Source organism: Rhinolophus hipposideros (genome assembly GCF_964194185.1).
Source record: "Rhinolophus hipposideros genome assembly, chromosome: 3".
NCBI classification, from domain to species: Eukaryota; Metazoa; Chordata; class Mammalia; order Chiroptera; family Rhinolophidae; genus Rhinolophus; species Rhinolophus hipposideros.
In genome coordinates this window covers 1,193,521-1,216,614 of record NC_138049.1, presented here as the reverse complement: position 1 = coordinate 1,216,614, position 23,094 = coordinate 1,193,521, and the positions used below count along the sequence as shown (strand labels likewise).

General features: G+C 47.0%; 1 protein-coding gene across 2 annotated transcripts in view; it reads left to right on the top strand.

The window, feature by feature from the left end:
* The window catches only part of SMOC2 (SPARC related modular calcium binding 2), a 166,828-nt gene that overhangs the window by 95,712 nt on the left and 48,022 nt on the right, over positions 1–23,094 (top strand). The window lies entirely within an intron of this gene.

Sequence of the window (23,094 nt, the reverse complement as noted above, 5' to 3'; positions counted from 1 at the left end):
GGCTTTTTCTCTGTGGGTGCACATTTCTGGTGTTGGGTGCCTTCTTCTTCTAAGAACACCAGTCATACTGGGTCAGCCCTACCTTACGACCTCGTTTAACCTTCATCTCCTCTGGAAAGGTGACTATATTCAAAGCCTGATCTCCAAATAAGTCACATTGGGGGTGCAGCATTAAAATATGAATGGAGGGGTACAATTTAGTTCATGATATGCAGAATAGAATTATTTTAGTTACGTTGATTTGGGTGTTTTGCACTGAAAGCAAAACCTTTCAGTAAAAAGCCCAGCACAGAGGTCAAATTAAGCATTGGTATGTTCGCCCGTCTGCGTACGTCCTCACCCATCCTCACTCTTCCTCTGTGGTCACCCTACATTCCAAGAATCTTTCTCCTGAAAAGTCCCTTTCCAGCAGGAATAATTTTGTGCTCAGTAAAGAAAAGTAATACTCAGGAAAGCTGTTCGGGTAAATTCTCATCCACCTTTGGTGCAAGTTTCCATTTTGAACGATGATGAAATGTATTCCAGTGTATCAAATGCTGGCTGAAGGTGAAATTGAGAATTTCCCTCAGATTTAGCTATGGCTTTTACCACCACAAATATTTTCTACAAAATACTTATTTTCAATCAGTGATTCATTTTTCCTATTTATTTGAAAACCAGCCAAGTACAGTTCATGTTAACTAAGAAAAATATTTCATATATTTTACGAGCCCACTGAAATGTGTCCGCCAGCAAGGGTGCCCCTTCTCAACACCCCCTGTGCCCCACGCCTGCCCTCGTGTGTCTATGCACAGCTGTACTGCTTTTGGTGAAGTGTGTGCCTCTGGTGCAACTGTCAATAAAGTGTAACCTGTAAGATTTTATAACACGTTCTTATAATAGATGCTTTGCCTTTATTGTGTACATTTGTGGATACAGAATACTTCAGAACTGATTTTTTTAAAAAAAATTTTCAATTACAGTTGACTTTCAATATTATATTATGTGTCAGGTGTACAGCACAGTAGTTAGACATTTAAGTAATTTAGGTGGTGATCCTTCTGATTACCGTGTATTCCCTGAAAATAAGACCGGATCTTATATTAATTTTTGCTCCAAAAGATGCATTAGGGCTTATGTTCAGGGGATGTCATCCTGAAAAATCTGCTAGGGCTTATTTTCCGGTTAGGTCCTATTTTCGGGGAAACTCGGTAGTCTAGTCCCCACCTGGCATCATACAGTTCTTATCTTGTTACTGACTATGTTCTCTTTGATGTACTTTACATCCCCGTGGCTGTTTCATAACTGCCAATCTGTACTTCTTAATCCATTCATCTTTTTCACCCTGCCCTCAGCCCCCTCCCACTTGGCAACCATCAAAATATTCTTTGTATCTATGAGTCTGTTTCTGTTTTGTTTTTTTTGTTTATTTTGTTTTTTAGATTCCACATATAAGTGAAATCATATGGTATTTGTCTTTCTCTGACTTATTTCACTCAGCATAATACCCTTTGGGTCCATCCACGTTGTTGCAAATGGTAAGATTTCATTCTTTTTATGGCTGAGTAATATTCCATTGTATAAATGTGCCACCTCTTCTTTATCCAGTCGTCTGTTGATGGACACTTAGGTTGCTTCTATAGCTTGGTTATTGTAAACAACGCTGCAATGAACATCGGTGTTCAGGTGTCTTTTTGAATTATTGTTTTGAATTTCTTTGGATAAATATCCAGAAGTAGAATTGCTGGGTCATAAGGTAGTTCTGTTTTTAATTTTTCGAGGAAACTCCATGCTGTTTTCCATGGTAGCTGCACCAATTTGCAATCCCACCAACAAACAGTGCATGAGGGTTCCCTTTTCTCCATATCTTCACCAGCACTTATTGTTTATTGATTTATTGATGATGGCCATTTTCACAGGAATAAGGTGGTATCTCATTGTGGTTTTTATTTGCATTTCTCTGATGATTAGTGATGTTGAGCATCTTTTCATATGTCTATTGGCCATCTGTGTGTCCTCTTTGGAGAAATGTCTATTCAGGTCCTCTGCCCATTTTTTAATTGGATTGTTTGTTTTTTTAGCTGCTTTGGGGTAAAATGCTCTAAAAATATCAATGAAATCCATCTGGCCTAATGTGTCATTTAAGGCCGCAGTTTCCTTGTTGATTTTCTGTCTGGAAGATCTGTTCCTTGATGTTAGTGGGTGTTAAGTCCCCCACTGTGACTGTATTACTGTCAATCTCTCCCTCTGTGTCGGTCATAATTTGCTTTATATATTCTATGTTGGGTGCATAAATGTTTACAAGAATTGGTAGGTTGATCCCTTTATCATTATGAAATGTCCTTTGTCTCTTATTATATATAGCCTTTATTTTAAAGTCTATTTTGTCTGGTATAAGTAATGCTACCCGAGCTTTTATTTTTTCCATTTGCATGAACTATCTTTTTCCATCCCTTTGCTTTCCATCTGTGTGTGTCTTACAATCTGAAGTGAGTCTGTTATAGGCAGCGTATGTTAGGGTCTTGTTTTCTTATCCATTACGCCTCCTACGTCTTTTGATTGGGACATTTAATCTACTTACATTGACAGTAATTACTGATAGGTATGTAGTTATTGCCATTTTATCATTCAAATTTATGTTCTTCTCCACACCCCCTTCTTCTTAAAGAAGTCTCTGACATCCCTTGGAATGATGGATAGGTGGTGATGAACTCCTCTGCTTCTTCTTGTCTGGGAAGAAATGAAAATTTTAGCTAAGCTGAAAAGAATCCAAGGAATTTTCAACCTTTACTATTAACACTTAACACTTCTACACAGGGTTAGATTTTACAAAACTTGAAGTGTGGGGCGTGTTTGGTCATTCTGGAAGACGCACACTGCTATAGGGTGCCTTGTTGGGAGGATCTTGCAAAGAAGGCTGGGCAATATGCCATCAACTACGGGAGGTCAGTATCTTTATTTACAATTAATTCTTGATTACGAAGGAAAAGAAACACTCTCTCCAACCCTGTGTTTCTACCGCTTGCAACTTTTGAACTTCACTCGAGAAATAAATTTTCCTTAGGTTCGTCTTAATCAAAGGGCATGTTTTCTCTTTTGTTTGTAAACTTGGAAATAGGTTTGTTTTCTGTTTTGGTGTGATTTTGCATCAGGAAAAACAATTTTTTTCCATTTTAGAAGTCATATTTTAAAGCTGAAAAATTAGAAGTAAATCTCTAAAGTGCTTGGTGAAGAAGAGAGTTTTTATTAGCTCAAGATTTTTTTTTTAATTTTAAGCTGTTTTTGATCTTTATGTGTTCTCATGATTGCTGAACTATTTTATCTAAAGCCATTGCTTCAGTTTTTAAAATAACAACGTGCTACAACCCAATTGCTGATGAAGTAGAATTACGGGTTGAAGCAGATGTTAACAAATTACTTAAGATATTTCTCTTTGTTTCTTGTCTTGTCTCTGTGTTTAAAAATTAATGCCTCCATTTCCTCTCTGTGCTTTTTCATGAATCTGTAAAGCCATGGTGGACAAAGAGACGCTTAATAAAATATCAAATGCCTGTGAGTTTCTTATGGTATATTTTCAGCCATTTTTAGATATGACGTAAAGTGAAGAGTTAGAGTTTTGGGCAAATAAAATAACAGGGAGAAGCCAGAATGACTTAAGGGGCTGGAGGTCTTGATTGGGCCAAAGACCAGTTTTACGAGCAGAAATAAGTAGCCATAATCATTTGATTGTCTCTGTGTGTGTCTGTGTGTGTGGAGGAGGGGTCAGTTTCCGTGGTCAGAGCTCAACATTGATGTCTTTGCAGACATAAAACAGTATTTTATTTTATTTATTTATTATATATTCAACACACTTTATCATTTTACAGCAGATTTAGGTTTGTACAGAAATGAGAGGGCACCGAGCTCCGCACAGCTCCTTAGCAACCCAGTCCCTCAGTGTCTCCTGCAGTTACCGTCTTGCATTAGTGTGGTCTAGGTTTATAATTGGTGGACTGATACGGATACATTATTGTGAACTAACTTCCATAGTTTACATTAGGGCTCATTAATTGTATTGTACAAGGTCAGACAATAAAGTTTGCGAACTCATCCCAGAAAAGGTGCTACATACCTCACTGCTGAATATCACTATGGTCACCTTCGAAGCACTCCCCTTGGGAAGCTATGCACTGACGCCAGTGCCTAGTCCACCCTTCCAAGCAATTTTGGAACTCTTTTTCTGGAATGGCCATCAGAGCTGTCGTCGTATTACCCTTGATGTACTGAATGTCATCAAAATGTCTTCCTTTCAATATTTCCTGTATCTTTGGGTAAAGAAAGAAGTCATTGGGGGCCAGATCAGGTGAGTAGGGAGGGTGTTCCAATAGTTATTTGTTTCCTGGCTAAAAACTCCCTCACAGACAATGCTGTGTGAGCTGGTGCATTGTCGTGATGCAAGAGCCGAGAACTGTTGGCAAAACGTTCAGGTCGTCTAACTTTTTCACGCAGCCTTTTCAGCACTTCCAAATAGTCAACATGGTTACCTGTGTGTCCAGTTGGTACAAATTCATAATGAATAATCCCTCTGATATCAAAAAAATTTAGCAAAATCGTTGCAACAAATTTGTGAACTTAATTGTCCAACCTTGTATGTGGCATGTGTGTGTATGTGTGTGTATGTGTGTGTGTGTGGTGTGAGTGTGAGTGTGTGTGTGAGTGTGTGTGTGCCCCGTTGTCCCAGGACCATTTGTTGAACAGCCTGTCTTTGCCCCGTTGAAGCGCATTCTCTCCTGTGTCAAACACCAGTTGCCTGCATTGGTGTGGGTCTGTTTTGGCCTGTGGAACAGGTTGAGACTTAAAGATGGTCAGCATTGGCCTTGGGGTGAGTAGATGACTTTGGATGGAAAGCACTGTGACTAGCGGGAAGGTGTGAGGAGCCGAGAGATGAGAGCTTAGCTGTTGTGCAAGAGGCTGCCACAAAGAGGCCGGCTCTGGCTCCGGTATCTTCAGAAGAAGCAGAGGGACCTCTCGGTGCCGTGAGACCTGGTACTGGGAGCATCCTTGCCCTTCACGTCCTGGCTGAAGGAACCAGCTCCCCAGCTTTCCCAGCGTTCCCTGACCTTTCACTGGCTGTGGGTTACATTTCTGCTTCTCCAGAAGTGCCCACCCTGAAAGGAGAAGACCCCAAAGGGCATTCCAGAAGGTGGTAGCTCAAGCAACATGTGTCACGGGCCTGTTTCCCAGCATGTTCTGGATGTTTACAACCCCGGGAGAAAGGTTTGCAAAGAAAATCTGAGGGCAGAAAGCCATGAAGACAACCAAGGTCTAATTTCTAGGAAGTATGACACTTCGTTGTTGGCAGGGACAGCTCTAATAGTTCCTTTCATGCATTTCGGCTTCATTCATTGATTTTGGGCAGTGTTTTATTAATGAAAGTCTCTTCCTTTCCCTCTTCATTCCTTCATCTTTTCTAAGAGCACGTCACGTGCCGTGAAGCTCACGGGAGCTGAGGGACAAGTCACCCAGGTCAACCTCTGAACGCGGGTGGGAAGCTTGGGGTTCACGGTCCTTTGGCAGAGGCGGTAGCACCAAGCACATGCTCCGGCAGCTCATTTTTATTGTGATCCCGATCGGCTGCCCTTTCTGTCACCTGCGAAGTGGCTGACTGGCATCAAATGCACCTGTGTGTAGACGAGCAGGTGAAGACAGTTTTTTCCTTAATACAGATTTACAAATGCTTATTGTAGGAAATATCAGCAAACAAGGAACATAAATAAAGTACGTTGGTAGATTCACAGTCCAGAGGTAACTGTAGTGCCCCCGCTGCAAGTGTAACACACCCTGGTTGGCATGTGCCCCGCACGTGTCCTCTCCTTTTCACGTTACAGCCTGTCCACGTCACTGAGCACGTCTCCACAGGGCGCTCCTAAAGCCTGGTCCACAGGCTGTCTCAGGCTGGGAGGGGGTGCAGGACCCCTCCCAGGCACCGCCTGCTGACTGCCCCTGGCAGCTGGGGTCCAGGAGTGTGGATTTTAATGACTTCTCAGGATGATTCTTCTGCAGAGCAACATTTGTGAGACACTCTTCTTTATTAAGTTTATTGATTGGGGCAACAGTGGTTAATAAGGCTCTATAAGTTTGGGGTGTACGGTTCTATAACCTATCATCTGTTTATTGCGTGTGTGCTCACCACCCAGACTCAGCTCTCCCTCTGTCACAGTGTATCTGACCCCCTTCACCCTCTTTGTCCCCCCCCCACCACCTCCCCCTCTGGTGACCACCATCCTTTCACCCGTGTCTATCAGTTTCTTTTGTTTGTTTGTTCCTTTGTTGCCTTCAGTTTTATGTCCCACATGTGAGTGAAGTCATGTGGTTCTCGACTTTTTCTGTCTGACTTATTTCTCTTAGCCTCATACTGTCCAGATCCATCCTTGTTGTCACAATGGCAGTGTTTCATCTTTTCTTACGGCCGAGCAGTTTTCCATCATATGTATGGGCCACCTCTTCAGGACACTTTTACAGTGTTGTTTTTATGCCTGCATTTCACACCATTGTATGACATGATGTAGTTTACTGAATCGATTGCTTAAGCCTAGATTTTTCTAGTGATTTCAATATTTTGGTATTATTCACAATTCTTGAAGGGATAAATGTGCTGATATAATTTTCTACACTTTGTAATCATGTCCTAGCGTGAGTTTCCTGAGGACTGCCGGAAGTGCTGGGCTGGGGGACGTGTCGGCAGGTGCCCGTTTGCACGTCTGGGAACCGTCTGTTCATTCATGAAGCATCACATGTCCCTGTCCCTCCTCAGTGCCTCACGGGCCTGCTTATATGTGGGCGTGAGAGCCCCTGGGAGTCTGGTTACCATGCGGTTTCTGACATTGGGGGAGGAGCACCTGCGTCCTGGGATAGTGTACGTGGCCATGCCGGGGATGTGTGAGAAGCATTGGTCTCAACTGTGTCAGCCACGAGCGCCTGTGACACCACAGAAAAATAACTGACAGAAAGAAGAAAGTCTGTGACATCAGCATCATGTCCTGCCTCCGAGCCCAGGGGCCCCAGGGGCCACACCAGGTCGTCAGGACCCTGGCCTGGCCCCTCTCTGCATCGGCTTATCTTGGGGCCCTGTGGGGCCCTGGAGCTCCAGATTGTTTCACCCATGCCACTAGCAATCTGGTGGATTATTACTCATTTTTAAAATGAAAATCCCAGAAGTTATCTTCAGCAGACTGTCCTAGGTCAAAGAGGGGGACACTCTGACTGCCATGCCAGGGTCCCTCCCAGGAGCTCAGACCTCACGCTCAGCACAGGCTGGCTGTCGGAGGACTGACTCCCCCACCCCAGAAGACAAAGAAAGCAGGAATGCTGCGAAAAGAAACAACCGATAACCGATGTCCCTGCAGCCGCTTCTCTGTGGATGCCTGGCTTCTGTAGCTAAAAACCCTGGTTCGGGGGAGACCAGTGTGCCTGGCCCCCCAGCACAGGTGAAGGAGGGTGAAGACCAGGTGAAGCTTGCTGGGTGATGGCCCAGCCCTGGGCGTGGTCATGGTGGGGCTGGTGTGGGGATGGTTTGGGGACCCAGTGGAGCCCTGGCGGAGCAGCAGGGGTGGGGAGACTAGAAGCGAGCAGCAGGACCCTGCAGTGTGAAGATGACACATGTACAGCCCAGATCCTGTGTCATGGCTGAGAGACGACCCTAACTGGTGGGAACCCACGGAGAGGGAGCAGTGAGGTCACAGAGGGGGAAGGTAAGAAGAGCTGCTCTCCTGGGACGTTCAGGTGGCGTGTGGAGTGTGGAGCGCAGGCTTGCTCCTGGGCCTCTCTGTCCTGCTGGGGCAAGTGTGTGGTGTTGGGCGTCCGCAGGCCGGGCTGCGGGACAGCAGGCAGGCGGGGTCTCTGCTGAGCCCGGGGTTCGGGCCCCAACCTGGGCAGGTCGCACAGCCCCGTCCTCTTGCCCCAGGCAGCCAGGAGGGTTCCTGCTTGCACGTCCCTGCAGCGCCCTGAATGTCTGTGCGCGTGCGGTGCGAGCAGGACCAGGCTGCCCTTTGCATAAACGAGGACAAGACGTTGCCTTATTAGGTGTCTTGGGGCCAGACTTGCTGTGTTGTGGGCTCTGGATATCTGCAGAATTAAATATTTAGAATCTGTTCTGTTTGAATACTTCAGCCAAAATGTGTCTGTAGTTTTCTCCCCTCGTCAGGAGGAGGGGCTTTGAAGAAACTTAAGAAGCTCAGGTCTGGCGGGAGGGTGGTGGGGGCCGTGGGAAGTGTGCTCAGCCAGGCGCAGGGTGCGGCCGGCTGACCTCGGAGGGCCCCGCCAGCCAACCGCAAGGCTGATGGCACAGGGTGGGGCTCCCCACCGCGCTGCTTATTTTTGCAGCTACAGTTTTAAAAGCAGTTATTCTGTGGATTGCAGATTACAGTAGATATTGGGTTATAAAATGGGTATTAGACATGCGCATTCCATGTGTCCTTAATAGTCGTTTCCTCCATTTTTGTCCTTGCTGCTTCTAAGTCTCATCCAGCATGGCTATTAACATCCTGCTGGGGCCGTGCCTTTGTGTGTCACTTCACGGCAGTGTCAGGGGCCCCAGAGCGTCCTTGGAACAAGCCACGTGGGGTTGTGCCAACAGCTGCTGAGGTGCAGAAGGAAGCAGGACAAGTCCCTTTGTTTCCCTGAGGAGGGGGACAAGAACTCCTTCCGGAGTTGGGGTGTCTTCACGAGGAAGGCAGAGCCAAACCGAGAGTCTGGTTTGACTGGGGAAAGCAAAACATGCGAGAAGTGACCTCTGCTGGGCAGCCTGGCTGCAGTGCCAGGCCATCCAGGCCACAAGGACCGGCGCTGGGCTGGGTCGGGGACACAGCGCGCCAGGGCTGCGGCTCCTCTGTAATCTGGAGTCTTACCCGCCCGCCTCTGTAATTAGGACGCCACTGCCCTTTGATTACGCCATTTACAGGGTCAGGGCCCTGTTCTCAGGATGTCACAGAGCATTTTTGTGTCCCGTTTTCGTGCTGTCCCACAGTCCAGGGCAAAGCCAGTGCATCTCCATTTGCTAGTGACACGCGCACCGAGGGCAGTTAGTCACCAACTGGCCGCACAGCTGCGTCCTGTGTCCAGGTCAGACTGGGAGCTCTGGCATTTATTTCCTTGGCTGACCAGCAGGCAGTGGGGTCCAAACTCACAGGCGTGTGGACGGGCCTGGCACAGCCTGCTCCCTACTTGTGCTGTGAGCTGAGCCCGGGCCTGGGAGCTGGGCTTCTGCTGGGCCGGCCCAGGCCACAGCTGACCGCTGGACTCTGGTCTCCTGAGAGAATGGACGTAGCATCAGCCCGCAGGTTGGAAAACGTGGCTTGTGTCCTGATCGTGGGAAAGTTGCTGGACTGTCCACATGGCGTCCAGAGTAGTAATGTGTGCTCAATGATAATATCCCCACACAGGTCCCTAGGAGTGAGACAAGAGAAGAGAAAAAGAAAGAGAGAAGAAAGAAAGAAAAAGAAAAAGCAGCACTTTGACACAAATGACAGATGTTTGGGAACCGTTTTGCCACACTGGCCAGTGCACTGGACACGTCGTAGCCCAGAAATCGAACACACCCAGGCTGAATGCTCGCTGAGCCCACATTCCGGAGCTGACCCTTCCGAGTTTGTCTCCGAATCTCCAAGATGAGAACAGCTCGCCCACATGACCACTGTGAGCGTCAGATGACACAGGACCCCCATCGTTTCACACGCTGGACGCGCATGCTCACCCTCCTTCTCCAGGTGCAGGCTCCCGAGGTGAGGACCCGAGGACCGTCAGGAGAGAACACCCACACCAGAGAGGGCAGTCCGCAGGAGGACGCGTCATTTCAGGATGAGACCCGCAAGCCTCTCCGCCAGGTTGCTGTCACAGTGTTGTGGGGGGGGGTGCCCACCCCGCAGCCTGCAGCTGAGGGCGTGTGTTTGGGGGGTGGGCCCCGTGCCTCGTCCCACACCTGCCAGATGGGAGTGGGCACTTGTGAGCCGAGGGCCGAGTCCACAGGCAGAGGCTGGAGCAATGGCCCCATACCGAGCTCAGTGTTGGTAGTGTCACCGGGGAGCGCACGAATGGGGTGACGATGCTGACAAGGGCTGCAGAAACGTGCTTTGGTTTTCTCCCAATTCTGTACACTCATGAGACCAGCGAGGTGTCTCAGGTCCTTCCTGCTATGGTCTGACCCAGCCTGTCCTCTGGGGATTTCCAGGCAGGTCCAGCACATTCCCTCCTTCCTTCTCCTTCTGACAGTGCGACCAGCAGGCTTGGGGAGACTGTCAGTGCTGCCTCCAAGCCAGTTTCCAGGCATAGAGGGCCCATGGAGGTGTTCTCCCCGGGGGCTTGTGCCCCAGCATGGAGTGGCGTCTTGTAACAGCCACCGGCTGCCCACTGTCACGCCCTGCCGTTGTCTTGGCCACAGCACCCAGCTCCAACAGCTGGTGGTTACAGCGTGACATCACTGCCTGCGGCATCATTCCTCCTGGCGGAGAGGCTTGCGGGTCTCATCCTGAAATGACGCGTCCTCCTGCGGACTGCCCTCTCTGGTGTGGGCGTGCTCTCCTGACAGTCCTCGGGTCCTCACCTCGGGAGCCTGCACCTGGAGAAGGAGGGTGAGCATGCGCGTCCAGCGTGTGAAACGATGGGGGTCCTGTGTCATCTGACGCTCACAGTGGTCATGTGGGCGAGCTGTTCTCATCTTGCAGATTCATAGACAAACTCGGAAGGGTCAGCTCCGCAATGTGGGCTCAGCGAGCATTCAGCCTGGGTGTGCTCGATTTCTGGGCTATGACGTGTCCAGTGCACTGGCCAGTGTGGCAAAACGGTTCCCAAACATCTGTCATTTGTGTCAAAGTGCTGCTTTTTCTTTTTCTTTCTTCTCTCTCTTTTTTTTTTGTTTTTAATTAAAGTTTATTGGGTTGACAATTGTTAGTGAAATTACATAATTTCAGGTGTACAATTCTGTATTACATCATCTATAAATCCCACTGTGTGTTCACCACCCAGAGTCAGTTCTCCCTCCATCACAATATATTTGATCCCCTGACCCTCATCTCCCACCCCCCACCCCCCTTACCCTCTGGTAACCACTAAACCATGTCTGTGTCTATGAGTTTTTGTTTCTCATTTGTTTGTCTTGTTCTTTTGTTGTTTTTGGTTTATATACCACATATCAGTGAAACCATAGGGTTCTCTGCTTTTTCTGTCTGACTTATTTCGCTTAGCATTATACTCTCAAGATCCATCCATGTTGTCACAAATGTTCCTATATCATCCTTTCTTGCCGACAAATAGTATTCCATTGTGTATATGTACCACAACTTCTTTATCCATTCATCTATCGAAGGACATTTTGGTTGTTTCCATGTCTTGGCCACCGTAAACAAAGCTGCAATGAACATCGCAGCACACGTATCTTTATGTATAAATCTTTTCAGATTTTTCGGGAGATACCCAGGAGAGGGATTGCTGGGTCATATGGTAACTCTATTCGTAATTTCTTGAGAAACCTCCACACTGCCTTCCATAGCGGCTGCACCAGTCTGCATTCCCACCAACAGTGTATGAGGGTTCCTTTTTCTCCACAGCCTCTCCAACACTTGTTACTATTTGTCTTGTTGATGATAGCCATTCTGACTGGGGTGAGGTGATATCTCATTGTGGTTTTCATTTGTATTTCTCTGATGATTAGCGATGTTGAGCATTTTTTCCTATGGCTATTTGCCATTTGTATGTCCTCTTTGGAGAAATGTCTCTTCAGGTCCTCTGCCCAATTTTCAATTGGGTTGTTTGATTTTTGGTGTTGAGTTATATGGGTTTCTTTTATATTTGGATATTAGCCCCTTATCGGAGATGCTATTTGCAAAAATCTTCTCCCATTCAGTTAGTTGTGTCTTTATTTTGTCGATGGTTTCTTTTGCTGTGCAGAAGCTTGTAAGTTTGATATAGTCCCATTTGTTTATTTTAGCTTTTACTTCCATTGCCTTTGGAGTCAAATTCATAAAATGCTCTTTGAACCCAAGGTCCATAAGTTTAGTACCTATGTTTTCTTCTATGCAGTTTATTGTGTCAGGTCTTATGCTTAAGTCTTTGATCCATTTTGAATTAATTTTGGTACACGGTGACAGATGACAGTCCATTTAAAAACAAAACAAAGCAAAACAAAACACTATTCTTTGCTTTATCCACATGTAAGGAAAATTGTTTTGGGGACATTTGGCTACTTCTGGCTCTTGGCTGGAGTAGACCCAGTACGTTTAAAATAAGATGCTGGTGTCACTGTTATTTGTGATCAACTGCATTAGATGAAATCACTGCTCTTAAGGTGGGGCTTTTCTGGAAAATGGGAAGTATTCTGATTTTCTTTGTAAGGTGTCCAATAAAAACTCGGAAACTTTTCTCACTTCCTTTTAATAGAATTGGTCCCCTAATTCTGCAGAATAATGGGGAAACATTTCTCTAGCATCTTTGCAGCATGGTAGGGCCTATATGTGTCGATACCCACTAAAGCTTTTGCACACAAAGAAAAAACACAACACAGCCAGGTCCTCAGAGAGCAGGTGGGGGTATGGGAGTCACTGTTGAAGAGGGTTCCTGGAGGTCTCATGAGCAGCAGCCAGGAGTGTCCGTGGGGGTGGGGGGTGTTGCTTGGTGAGCCCTGCTGGTCCCATGCGTTGATGATGGGAGGGGCAGAGGCAGCCCCATGTGGGGCTCATGAGCTCGAGGCCCTGGGTGTGGGGGCAGACTGTGAAATGGGGAAGCAGGCATCTCGGAAGCGCTGTGGAGCATTAGGCTCAATGTGAGGTGAAGGGAAGAATCAAATAAAGGAAGAATTGGTTTGGGATTTTCAAGAATGAGGTTGGTGCAATTGTCATTGACACAAAAAATTTGGAGAGTTGACTTTCAACACGGATGGTCCCTGAGTAGTTGTTGGGGACACAAGGACAATACAAAGAGGTTAGGGTGGGAGAGGATGTGATTTGGGACCACTCACGGTCAGGGGCTCCTGGACCATCCCAGGGTGGTTTGTGTTTGTCGTGGCTGATAGTACCCCAATTCCCTCCTCTATTGGGGTGCATGACTCAGGTCTCAGATTAGAATCAACTACAGTTTCTCTAACTCTGGATCTACTGTCACAGGAAACCAACATGGGAAGCAATAAATGTGAACAGACCCCCATGGTCACTCCTTTCTTTCTGAACGAGCCAGGTCTGTGAGTTACATCCAAATCTTTATTATAATTATTATTCTTTTGAAATATGAGTTTGGCAGTGAGTGGCCCATGTTATCTGTCCACCATTTTGTGAGTGTTCTTAGCAGGTGTGGTGCTCAGTGGTCCACGGCCGTGAGAGGCGGGGGCGCGGTGGGTCGATCGTGGCCATGAGTCCCTCACACGGGTTGGGTTCTCACTCGGCTTTTCCTGGCTCTGTCACCTTGAGGAAGACATGAAGCTCTGCAGCCTCTGTTTCCTCGCTGGTACTGTACACACCACAGTCTTTTCTACCAGGATTGAAGTGTGCAGGAAGCCTCGTGTTGTTCCCACAGTGCCTGCAAATGTGGCAGGAATCCCGGGTGAACCCTAAGCCTCGAGAGCCTTCCTTGCAATTGGATGAGGGGGCCCCTCAGACGTACATGCTGCCTGTGTGTGGGGCCTTCACCCCAGGGGTCCTGCTTTGCTCTTTTGCTGAAGGGGACACACATGATTACACTCCATTCAAACTACGCATTTCAGGGTCTCCCCTCCCAACCTGCCATTTCCAGGAAATTGGATTCTAAGGGGACACTTCTTTTTATTTCACTTTTTGTCTTTGATCATCTAAGTTGTGTAATTAAAAAGAAAACCACAGAAAATTCCATGACTGATGAAGACAACATGTGTAAAAATTAAGTCATCAGGTCTAAGGAACAAATGAAAGCCCATATGTTGAGACCTGTGACAGTGTGCTTTGGCTTTGCCATTGTTAGAATCGCACATTTCTGGGCCACACGCAGACCAGGCGTTGGGCCTGGGGGCCCCACTCAGACCCTGTGTCTGGCCTCCTCAGCCCGGGGGACAGCCTAGACTGGGGGACCCACTGACCTTCTCTGATCCGGTCACCGAGTGTGTAAAATGAGGACAAGGACCCAACCACACAGAGTTCATGGCACGTACGCTAATGGGTGAAAAGCACGTAGTTATAATACCCACTAAGTGCTATCGATTATTGATCTCGAAGCTCTGCGTGTGTACAAGGCACGTGTGCTTTATAGAGTGGATCCTACTGAACAAACTTCTATTCCTGAAGCCTTTCTCGTATGTGAAGCCCTGGCTAACCCTCAGAACACTCCACAGTCCTCCCTCCCCTACACGTCATGGCGCCTCGTAGAGGCCTCAGCGAGGCAGCATGGCACCCTCAGTGTGTGTGCCCAACACCAGAGGAGCTGTGCACCCTCTACACGCCCCTGGGCATCTGTCACTTTCAGAGTGGAGGTGCGAGGCTCCTCCACGCTGCAGGGTCCGAGCAGGCTGACCTGTGCGCCCTCAGCGAGCGCCTCAGCAGGTCGGAGGGGATGGGGTCCCCTGAAGGAGAGCAGTTGCAGCTGCGCTGTGGCACTCAGCCGTTCCCCTCAGCTCAATCACCTCTGCCTTTTATCTGGGTTTGCAGGTGTTTGCAGGGCTCTCACCTTACATTAGACGTGTCTTGTGGTCTGAGATCATTCAGACCTCATTGTCCCTTAAAGGGACTGGACACATGGTCCTGACCGGGGCCTTGAGCTTGAGCTGAAAGTGCAGATGTGATGACCGCGCTCTGAAGTCCTCTGTGGCTTCCACACCGTGGGCCGCCCCCACCCCCAAGCTTTGGCGCTCGTCGGGCCCGCCGCCCACCCCACGTCCTGCAGGGACGTCCCTGTGCAGCTTCCTGACAAGCCCTCTGCTGCGCTCATGGTGTCTGATGAGCACAGTCTGTCTGTTCAGGGAGCACATGACAGATCGTGTGTATGCAGAAGGCAGGGACCACTCCCAGTAACGGGCTATGACAGCGTGCCTTGGGAAGCACAACGTTCGGGGGTTTGAGAGTGCTTTCAGAGAGAGTTCTGGAAACATAAGGAGATGCACTCAAATGGGTGTCTGTTTGCCTCTGCAGCTCACACTGCGGTGACAAGTGCATCGCATGGCCGCTGTCATAGCAGCTGACCCCAGACTGTCAGCCGTAGTGAAGCACAAGTGTTCCTTTGCCGTCATCCGCCGATCAGGCTGGGCTTCGCTGGGGGCTCTGAGCTGCGTGGGGTCTGGGTCTGCTCCGTATGACTCGTTGTCCTTGTGAGAGACAGGACAGGACTGTCTCAGGGTGACAGCAGAGGCTCAGGAGAGCAGCCCCTCCTTGCCGGCTGCCTGCGGTCCTTCCGGGAGCCGTGTAGGTCAGGTGTGAGCCCAGAGGCGCAGAACCAGGAAGACGCCCTGCCAGTGTGGGAGCCGCAGACACCCTGGTGACCAGGTGAGGGAGGACGGGGCTGACGATGTCATCTGTTCATTCCTGGAGGGGAGCGTGTGGTTATCCCGAGTGGGAGACAGTGGGGAAGGGCCCACGGAGACACGTTCAGGGAGGGAGTGTCGGTGAAGCACGTGTTCGAGCCTCGCAGGCTGTGCTTGCAGCAGTGATGGGACTTGGCAGAACCATCAGAGGTAAACACGTTCGGCCCCTGCGTGTCACGATGGTGCTGACAGAAATGAGGGGTCAGGCCAGCCGGGGGCAGCAGAGAAAATGTAAGTAGGACTGAGATCCCTCCAGGGAGGCTGAGGGGACACAGGGGACGGGCAGACCCCTGGGAGATTCCCGTAACACACTGGACTGTACGTGGAGATGCTTCTACGTCAGGTGTCATGGGAGGCAGGTTGACCCCGGTATTCGTCGGAGTCATCTGGACGTGGGGCATGAACACTTTGGACCCACCGTGGCTGTCTTAGTCACAACTCCTAATGAAACCATCTTCGGCCAATTGAGTCATCACGTGAGGACGTCACTCTGAGCGGACCTTACAGGGGCCCAGTCAGACGTGGCATGTGGAGCTCCCGCCCCGTGCTCTACAGCACTTCCCGGTGAGAGCTCACTGTTCAGTATAAATAATGGATCCCCAAGTCCTGCTGGGAAAAACGAGGATGGACTAAGCACTCAACATGCACACTTTCCTGGGGCCTGACGACGGACTTTCAAGTAGTGTTGGGTCTGAGGCTCTCCATTTGGAAGACAGACCAGAGAGGAGAGGAAATGTTGCCAGTTCAGTTGTGGCCAAAATTTTCTCTTCTCTTAGAATTCCCATTTTATTCTCACTAAAGAAAAGCTTCCGCAGACGCATTTGGATAGAGATTTGCTTCTTGGGAATACTTATGTGCCGTGTGATGCGCTCTGGTAAGAGGGTGTGGCCACATGGCTCCATCCTAACACAGAGGACGTGCCCACACGCGTGGCAGCTCCCTCACAGGCTTCCCACATGCTTCCCGAGCGACACCTTCTCGGAGGCAGCTGCCACTTCTGTTTCCATCAGTCTCACTTTCACCGGGGCTGGAGTTTCCTGTAAGTGGAATAAGCCTTCTTGCCTTATTATTGTGGTTTTGAGATCCGTCCTTGTTGGTTGTACACGTTGCCCACTTATTGTCTGTAAGGTGTGTGTGTAATTGTATGTCGTGTGCATTGACCATGATCTGTGCATTTTCGAGTTAATGGATGTGTGAGTTGTTTCCAGGCTATTATAAATGAAGCTGCCTTGTACCCACTGGACTGTCGTTTTGTGGACCTCTGTTTTACGTACTCTTGGATAAATACCTCAGAGTCGACTTCCAAGGTGGCCTTGTCATCTCACCTTCGTGTGATGAATGCGTGAGGACCCCAGCTGTGTGTACCACAACCTTGCCAGCATTCGTCCTTGGTAGTGTTCTGATCTGTGTCACTCTAGCAGGCACGCAATGGCATCTTGTGGTTTTCATTTGTATTTTCCTGATGAATAACAATGCCAAGCATTTGTCCAGGCATATAGCTTTCATTTGGAAGAGTCTGTCCAAATCTTTGCCCAGTTTAAATGGGATTATTTGTCCTTTCTATTGATTTGTAGGGTTATTTATATAACCTGAATCTTTGTCAGGTACATGCATCAGGAACATTTTCTCCCCATGTGACACTTGCCTTTTCACTATCTTAATGGTGTCTTTTGGTGAGCACAAGTTTTAAGTTTTAATAGAACCCAATTTACCAAATATATATATATATATATATTTGTGGTTACTGTTTGCTGTGCTGTCCTAAAAGCATTTGTCTAACCAGACATCACAAAGATAGTTTCCCATATTTTATTTACAGGCTTTGTATTTTCAGTTTTCCGGGTTAGAACTCTAATTCATCTCAAAAAAATGTTTGTGCATAGTATGTTAGACTTTATTTTTTTATTGGCAGATAAATATCCCATTGTTCTAGAATCATTTGTTGAAAAGATTTGCCCCTCTTACTGAGTTGTTTTGGTGCCTGGTTAATTATCAACTGAACCTAGATTTTTAGGTGTATTTATGAACTCTTTCTTCTTCTCATTAATCTGTTCAGCTGGTCTTACTCCAATCTCATACTGTCTGGATAAGTAGCCTTATAATAACTTTTCAAGTCAGGTGACGCTAGCCTCAGGTCTAGCATTCCAGGTCTTCCTCATTTCCAGAAGCAGAGTGTCAGTTTCTACAAAAGGACATCCTAAGATTTTGATGGAAGTCGTGTTGAATCCATAGACAGACTTGGGAAGAGTTAGCATTAAATATTACTTCATCTTCTAATCTACTAGCATGGTGCCTATCTCTCTCCATTTACATAGACTCCATTATTTAAAATTTTTAAATTGTTTTTTTAAATAAATCGGGGTGACAGTGATTGATAAGATTATGTAGGTTTCAGGTGTGCAATTCTGTAATCCATCATCTGTATATTGCATGATGTGCTCACCACCCAAAACCTTGTCTCCCTTTGTCACCATATATTTGACCCCCTTTACCTTTTTCTATCTCCTCCCCAGCCGCCTTACTCTCTGGTAACCACTATACTGTTGTCTGTGTCTATGAGTTTTTGCTTGTTTGTTTGTCTTTTTCATTTGTTGCTTTCTGTTTTATATCCTCCATGTGAGTGAAATAATATGGTTCTTGACATTTTCTGTCTGATTTATTTCACTTACGATAATCTCAAGATCCATCCACGTTGTTGCAAATGGCACTATTTCATCTTTTGTTATGGCCAAGTAATATTCCATTGTGTGTATATACCACAACTTCTTTATCCAATCCTCTTTTGAAGGACACCTTGGTTGTTTCCATGTCTTGGCCACTGTAAATAAAGCTGAAATGAACATCGGGGCACATATCTTTATGAATAAATGTTTTCAAATTTTTGGGGTAGATACCCAGGAGAGGGATTGCTTGGTCATATGGTAATTTTATTCTTAGTTTTTTGAGGAACCTCCACACTGCCTTCCATAGCAGATGCACCAGTCTGCATTCCCACCAACAGTGTATGAGGGTTCCTTTTTCTCCACAGCCTCTCCAACACTTGTTATTATTTGTCTTGTTGATGATAGCCATTCTGACTGGTAAGAAGTGATATCTCATTGTGGTTTTTATTTGCCTTTCCCTAATAGCTAGTGAAGTTGAGCATTTTTTTTTCATATATCTGTTGGCCATTTGTATGTCTTCTTGGGAAAAGTGTTCAGGTCCTATGCACATTTTTTAATTGGATCGTTTGTTTTTTTGTTGTTGGGTTGTATGAATTATTTATGTATTTTGGATATTAGCCCCTTATTGGAGGTGTTGTTTGCAAATATCTTCTTTTATTTGGTTGGTTGCCTTTGTTTTATTCATGGTTTCATTTAATTTTTCTTTGCCATGCTTTTTAATTTTCAATGTCTTACATATACTTTTATAAATGTATTCCTAAGTTTGTTTTTGATGTTATTGCAAATGAGATTTTAAAAAATTATCTTTCAGTTGATTTTTGCTAGTAGAAATAGAAATACAGGTGATTTTTGTATACTTATATCTTGAAAATTTGCTATATTCATTCATGAATTATAACAGCTTTTTCTTTGTAGAAGCTTTAGAATTTTTTAACATACGCAGTCCTATCATGTGTGATCAAGGTCAATTTTGAATTGTTTTCTTTCTAATTTTTAGGCTTTTTAAAACTTTTTTGCATTGTGTAGGCCCTACAGTATAATGATAAATAAAAGTGGTGAGCGTCTTATAATCTTAGAGTGAAAGTCATCGTTATTTTATCATTAAGTATGATGTTAGCTGTAGGTTTTTCTTTTACTATGCTCTTTGAAAGATAGAGGTTATCTTCTGTTTCCACTTTTCTGAGAGATTTGTCATTTGATTAATGACCTCGTTCACCTTAATAAAAATGAACACCTAAATTTTCTTTGCCAGAAAAGTGGTAGTTTTTCTGCAACGGAAAGAATTTTCATTTAGAGTACAATGTTATTACAATGCCTTAAAAGGTCATTAAGTATTATTTCTAGCCTTTCAAACGGTGGCTTCAGTTTTGCCAGGCATTTTATCCTTCCTTCTAAGGACACTGGTATGTTATACCGTTTGTCCCTCCTGACCACCGTCTGAGGCCATCAGGTGGGTGTGACACCGTCTGGCATGAGTGCCCGTGTCCGTGACCTCCCTGGAGCCACGCACCAGGTCGGATGACTTGGCCTCCACTCTGTTCCTTCATATCCTGCGTCGTCTTGTCCACATCGCCCCATGCTGCCGCCATATTTTGGAAGGACTGCCAAAGGATTAAACAAAAACGCTGTAACTCTGAGCATTACATTTGCTTGATGCCTCTTGATGACTCAACACAGAAAGAAATAAGAAGATGGGAGTGAATAGAAACCAGACTCCATCAGTACAACTTAGAAGTGAGTGGAGGTACGAATGCTGGCAGGAGCAGTGGGGTGATGTACGGATGCTGTCAGTTCCTGCAGTCATTTCCGAAGAACTCAGGAGGTGTTGGGTACAGCTGAACAGCAATGTTATGCCATTCTTTCAAAATGAGGTACGTCTGGGAAAACAAAATGTTCCAAGAACGGATTATTATGTGGCTCAAGGGCCACATTGTCCCTCAGCAAGTAACAACAACCAACCAGACAACCAACTGACAGCAGACGATGGTCTCCCCGCAATGTGAACAGTAGCGAAGCTGTGGTGGAGAATTGGGGGCCAGGAGGGGAGTCCTTTCAAGATGAGCACATAAGTAAAAGTGGAACCAAGAAAATCCGAATCCACAAGTGACTGGAACCCGACACTTGCTGCTGATGTCACTGTTCTGCCTACGGCGGTGGCCATGGGGATGGAAAAATAAACAGTTTCAAGTATCCTGCCCAGAATGCTTCTCAGGGTCCACTGAGAATCTTCCAACAGGTACACTGTGGGAAAGTGAACAAAAAAGCCCTAAATATTAATGTGAGGCTATTAAGACATGAGCCAGCCAGAAAAAAAATGGCATATTCAGCATGTGTCTCCTTGAAATATGTCAGATCTAAAGCTCTTTTTTTTTTTTTTGTAGAATGGATGTGATTTGTTATTGCTTCAGATGTCATCAGACTCAGATCAAGTAGCCTACATTTAGTGAGCTCATCATTTAAGAGGTTTTTTTTTCCCCCTTCTAATTCATAAATGTCTGACAGCCATTTGTTTTCATCTAAATTCTCTGATTACTACTTCTCGGGAGTCCGCTCATAGGGGGAGAACAGCCTCGGCGGCTGGGTACCTGAGCTGTAAGCAAAACAAGCTCACGGGGCCCGAGAAGCACACAGGTAGAGTTAGCTGAGGAAGAAAGCACAGTACACTCATCACATGACGAGTGGACATGTTTTCTTGTGGGCTGAGAGTGCCAGTAGGTCAGTTAGCTGTGGCAGGAGCACAAATACCCATTGCCGTTCTTCTGGAATGGACTCAAACCTAACTTTGAATAATATACCTATTTTAAAAGTTCAGTTTTAACCCCTCTGACATCCTGACAGATCCAGCCAGTTCCAGGCTTTCCTACCTGCATATCATGCTTCTATCTGGCCCTCAGCTGGGCACGATGCAAGCGTCACACATTCCTTTAAATGGTCTCTCCTTCTGTGCTTTCTTATTTCCACCACCCTCGTTCTGCTTGTCTCCATTTTTACAGGCACTGAAAATTTCCCCTTTTTCCTGTGCTCTTTTCTGATACGTCATGAGGTCTCCTTGACATTTTTCTAATACGTCCTTGAGACTTGTCTCCTTGGGTTTCTTTTTGAAGTCACGTTCCTGTGTGTCTCAGTGATGGAAAGCTTCTGGTACGGTGGGGAAATGTGACTTGTTTACGTGGCTTTGTCCCGATCCATCTCTTTTTGCAGGTGTGATTGATGTCTTTATCGAGTGTGGGGTGTCTGTGCCCCAGAGACCCATGCTGAAGGGGTTTCTTTGCTTTGCTCATGCAACGTGGCCTGAGCGAGCCCTGGTGCAGATCTGGCGGTCGCTCCTGGGGAGCTGAGCTGATTTAGGAGAGAGAGCACTTTTCTAGTGTTTGATCCTGCTTTTCTCAGCCTCTGTTCCCAGGGGTCATTGTTAGTTTGTCTATAGACGACCTTCTTCCTGCATTACAGCCCCTACTAAGAAAAATATATTGCATTTCTCCAGCACGCTTGAATGCCCACATGGGGCTGGATTTACCAACTTACATTGCATGAGTGAACAACGCTCCTCAGTCAGGATGTTTGCACAAACAAACACGGCATTTCTCCTGACTCAGCCATAATATCTTCACCATTTTACAACATTCTCAGCAAATTCTAGGAGGTCGTTGACTCAGTCAGGCCGACTTTACTGGTGAACCTTCAAATATGACATACTGTCCTCCAAAGGGACGTGTCAGGGATTTTCCGGAACGACTTCTATAGATACAGCATGTCCTTGGACAGCGCAGGAAACGTGTTTGTGCCAGATAACAGCACCATAAATCCTGTTCACTAATAAAGTTTCTGAACAGGAGCCAAGGCGGCATTAGAGTGAGCGGTGTGTTTCCCAGGGGGGCCCGTTGGCAGACTGGTCTCGGCCCCAGCCAGCCCCTCCCTGGACTGAGGACGCTGAGGGATTCTAAGGAGCTGACAACAGGAGCTCAAGCCATCTTCCCTGCTTTCTAAACATGAGCCAGAGGAACTTACTGCAACTCAGAGAGAAATCTGATCGTTGTCATTTGCACCGTACGCCAGTTTCCAGGTTACAGTGGGAGGGAAGCCTCTTTCTTTAAGATAACCGTCAACACAGGGGTAGGTTTCTTTATTATCTACCCAAGGGCTGAGCAAAATCCTGAGCGCACTATAAAGCACCCAACTTACAGGAAACAGTCAATACGAAATTGAACTAGAGGGGGTGGTGATGCCTTAAAACGCCGTGGCCGTTGGGGGTGTGTGTTAGACGTGAGCTGTGTGTAGGAATCTCCCCACGGTTGTCTTGCCTCCACCTCGCGCAGTGCCCGACGTTATAGAGGACTAAATCCAGTACCTGCCGAGTGCTGGGGTCCGCAGAGCATTTGTGCTGATGGAAGCACAGGCTCAATTCCAATGCTGGATGGCTTTGGTGTTGGAACTTGGTTATTTAAAGTTCTCAACTTATAGACAAAAAAGATCTGATTCTAAAAATGCAGGGAGTTTGTAGGAGACCCATGGAGCCCCCTCCCAGAAGAGGGCAGCTCAGACAGCTGCTTCCCCCTGGGGGCTCCTGCGGCCCCAAGACTCACGAAGAACGGAACTCCAGTGTCCTCAACCTCCAGGTCCCAGGGTGAGAGCGTCCGAGTGGACACATGGGTCCAGTGCGTGGTCCCCTGCAGGCAGAGCCAGGGGTGTCCACAGTCTCCACCACGGGAGCCTGCACACCCTATAGGAAGGGGATTGCCTGCCGAACCCTCAGGGCCGATGTCGTCCTTCCTCTCTCGCTCGTGGAAATGATTTTAGCGTCTCCTGTGAGGACCGAATGGCCCATGGGATGGGCTCTGAGATCACCCCACACGGTGTGTCCCGGAGAGACTGCGGTTTGGCCTCCATCATCCATGTCAGGCGCTGCAGTCAGCCTCTGAGGTCACAGCAGGGAGGTCAGTGTGAGTG